Below are 2867 nucleotides of genomic sequence, written 5' to 3' on the forward strand. Positions count from 1 at the left end.
CGAAGTAGGGAACCACCCCTTTTAGTCCTTGGAGGAGGCGTTCCATCAGGCTCTGGAAAACGCCAGGGGCCACGCTGACACCGAATTGTAATCTATTGCATTTAAAGGCTCCTCTATGTGTTACGATAGTTTGCGCCTCTGCCGTCTCGGGATCAACTGGTAATTGTTGATATGCCTGTGCGAGATCGAGCTTCGCAAAGATCCTTCCTCTCCCCAATGAGTGCAGCAGGTGTTGGACTACCGGAACGGGATATGCGCTCTGTTGCAATGCATGGTTCAGGGTGGCCTTATAGTCACCACAGATGCGCACGGACTCATCTGGTTTTATAGGGGTCACAATCGGGGTTTCACATCTGGCATGGTTGGTTGGCTCTAACACCCCCTGAGCAATGAGCTTGTTCAGTTGCTCGTCAATTTTTGGCCTTAGCGCAAATGGTACCCGTCTGGCTTTAAGCCTGATGGGGGCTACGTTCGGGTTTAAGCTAAACGATATAGGGGTCCCACGGTACTTGCTTAAAGTTCCGTCGAATACGTCATGGAACTCCTCCATCAGGTCTTTCTCCCAGTCCGTCATGGTGACGCTGTTGATTCCTGTCAGTTCGATTCCGAGCAGTCCGAACCATTCTAAACCGAGCAGGCTGGGGCGATCTCTGTCAACGATGGTTAATGGAAGAATCTCGGTGTGTTTTTTAACCTTGACCTTGAAATGTCCCAGTCCTACTACTGGTATCTTGTTACCCTGGTAGTCCTTGATGATTAGGCTTTGCTCTTCAAGTTCTTTATGTTTTATGTCTGGTATCAAATTTTTTATTGTGTTCCACGATACCATTGATAAATATGAACCGGAGTCTACTTCCATTTCATATGACTCGCCTTCTATCAGGACGTTGATTCGAACCTTCTTAGTGTTTGTTGTTCTGGCCGTCCCAATAGTGATTGTCTGATGTGTCTCTTCCTTCTCGTTGAAACGTTGATTCCTATGTTCCCGGCTCCAGCGACTTCCGGTTGTTTTTCCTTGTTTCTGGGGGGAGGTACTGCCACGTCTTTTTGGACTATAGCTCTTTTTGTTTCGGCAGACCCTTGCAATGTGCCCCCGTTTTTCACAATGCCAGCATATGGCATCCAAGAATCGACACTCAGACCTCGGGTGGTTTCCGCCGCATCATGCACATTGAAATTCAGGTTTTCTCCCTCGTCTCTCTCTCTCTGGTTCCTTTCTGAATGGAGTCTGTTTACCACCTCGTCTTCATCTTCGGAATCGGTTGATGGTTTAATATCTTCATGGTGAGATGTTGTGGCAGCATGCTTTTGGGCTCCCTCTGTTTTCTTTTCTTTATTCAGGCTCGGACTGTTTGTTGTATTCATCTGCTTCATTTTTGCTGCAGACTTCTTTGCTGCTTCAGCGGCAGTTGCTTCAGCAATGGCTTCATTTGCGGTGATGTTGGGTCGGTTTAGCAGTTTGCTCAGTAGGATAGCATCTCTTAGTCCAAGGACTATGCGATCCCTCATGGCTTCATCCATGTTGAGGAACTCACATGCCCCCCCAATGTCTCTTAATGCTGCTACAAAGTCTCCAATACTCTCGCCTTCTAGTTGGTTGCGCTTGTAGAATTCGTGTCTTCTAATGAGATTGGACACGACTGGTGCGTAGTGGTTTCTCAGCATCCGATTTAGGTCTGGCCAGGCCATCTGTTTAACATCATTGGGTCTTGCTAATGCCTTGGCCATTTTAAAAATAGTTGGGCCACAATGTGTGAGGAATACGGCTCTCTTACTCTGGTCAGTGATTCCTTGCAGTTCGTTGCTTTCTAAAAACATCAGGAACCTGTCAATGTATGACTCCCAGTTTTCTTCAGCTGGGTTGAACGGTGCAGGTGGCGAATTGTTGCTGGCCATCTTGTTGGTCTTTCGGCTGTCGTCGCCACGTGCTTATAGTCTTTGTCCCTTCGATCCCACCCTTGTCGCCAGTGTTCTATCACCAGGACAAAGCAGACTCGGATACCGGAGTTGAAATCAGCTCTTTATTAGCAACAAGTAACTTCAACTGAAGTCGAGCCGCGGCAGCCCTTTTTATAGCGGCTGCTCGCGGCTCGCAACCAATGGCATGTATTTAAACTTCCCGCCGCTTATTGCAGCCAATTGGAACCCGTCGTTCTTAACCAATCGTTAAGCTATGTTAACTAACCAATAGGAATGTAGTATTAGAAGTCCATACATGAATACACTACAGAAGACATGATCTGTTGTTGGGGTGGCATGCTTTTCTATGGTATAAAGGAACTAAAACACTGTGGTATTTTAGAAGACATTATATACGGGAGTCTCTGTGGTTAAACTGGGAGAAGACTAAAAGACAATGTTATTTGAAAATTCCAGTCTGGCTATCGACTATTGAAGCATTTTCTTATCCTATAATATATAAAAAAGAACAAACAGTTAGATATGGTGAAATATTGAATGAAAAGGGTGAACTTAAATCTATACAAAAATTAGAGGAACAAGGTATAAAGATGAATTGGTTTTCATATGCGCAAATACATTCAAAGTATGATAAAGACTCTAAAACAGAAGGTTTCTATGATAAACTGACTGATTTAGATAAGATTTTGACAGGTACTGATGAAAAGATGATTAAAAAATTGTATGGATATTTATTAGAAATTAAACTAGAAGAACAAGTTAAAGAAAGAATGATTGCTTGGGGGAAGAATTTTGGATATGGGATTGATCTAGAGAAATGGCAAAAATTATGGTCTCAAAATTATAAAATGACAATGTCAACAGCATATAAAGAAAATTTGTATAAGATGTTTTACAGGTGGCATTTCCCCGACAAGAATAGCAAGAATGTTCAAGAACAAATCAGA

Source organism: Notechis scutatus, chromosome 4, assembly GCF_049901735.1.
Source record: "Notechis scutatus isolate UNSWTSFEM ecotype Mainland chromosome 4, rNotScu1.2, whole genome shotgun sequence".
NCBI lineage: Eukaryota > Metazoa > Chordata > Lepidosauria > Squamata > Elapidae > Notechis > Notechis scutatus.